The sequence below is a fragment of the Poecilia formosa genome, unplaced genomic scaffold (genome assembly GCF_000485575.1).
Source record: "Poecilia formosa unplaced genomic scaffold, Poecilia_formosa-5.1.2 Scaffold218, whole genome shotgun sequence".
Taxonomy (NCBI): domain Eukaryota; kingdom Metazoa; phylum Chordata; class Actinopteri; order Cyprinodontiformes; family Poeciliidae; genus Poecilia; species Poecilia formosa.
This window is the reverse complement of record NW_006800157.1, coordinates 688,522-689,199: the sequence shown is the minus strand read 5'-3', so window position 1 is coordinate 689,199 and position 678 is coordinate 688,522. Positions and strand designations below refer to the sequence as shown.

Here is a 678-nt window from a genome sequence, read left to right as displayed (position 1 = left end):
TACACCTCTAACAACTACAACTATAACAGTAACAACTCCACCAACTACACCTCCACCAGCTACAACTCCACCAGCTACACCTCTAACAGCTACAACTCCACCAACTACACCTCCACCAGCTACAACTACACCAGCTACACCTATAATGGCTACAACTCCACCAACTACACCTCTACCAGCTACAACTCCACCAACTACACCTCTACCAGCTACAACTCCACCAACTACACCTATAACAGCTACAACTCCACAGGCTACACCTATAACAGTTTCAACTCCACCAGCTACACCTATAACAGCTACAACTTCACCACCTACACCTATAACAGCTACAACTCCACCACCTACACCTATAACAACTAGAACTCCACCAACTACAACTCCTCCAACTACAACTACTCCAACTACACCTCCACCAGCTACAACTCCACCACCTACACCTATAACAACTACACCTTCACCAGCTACAACTCCACCAACTACAACTACTCCAACTACACCTCCACCAGCTACAACTCCACCACCTACACCTATAACAACTACACCTTCACCAGCTACAACTCCACCAACTACAACTACTCCAACTACACCTCCACCAGCTACAACTCCACCACCTACACCTATAACAACTACACCTTCACCAGCTACAACTCCACCAACTACACCTATAATAGCTAC

General features: G+C 46.5%; 1 protein-coding gene and 1 long non-coding RNA gene across 5 annotated transcripts in view; one reads left to right on the top strand and one right to left on the bottom strand.

Annotated features, from left to right (window-relative positions):
- The window catches only part of LOC107838196 (uncharacterized), a 23,053-nt gene extending 22,637 nt beyond the window's left edge, over positions 1 to 416 (bottom strand). Inside the window, exon 1 of the long non-coding RNA XR_001664243.1 lies at positions 382 to 416. This is a non-coding gene — a long non-coding RNA (uncharacterized LOC107838196). The remainder of the gene's footprint in view (positions 1 to 381) is intronic.
- The window catches only part of LOC103149144 (mucin-5AC-like), a 72,579-nt gene that overhangs the window by 41,418 nt on the left and 30,483 nt on the right, over positions 1 to 678 (top strand). The gene's annotated exons all lie outside the window — the stretch shown is intronic.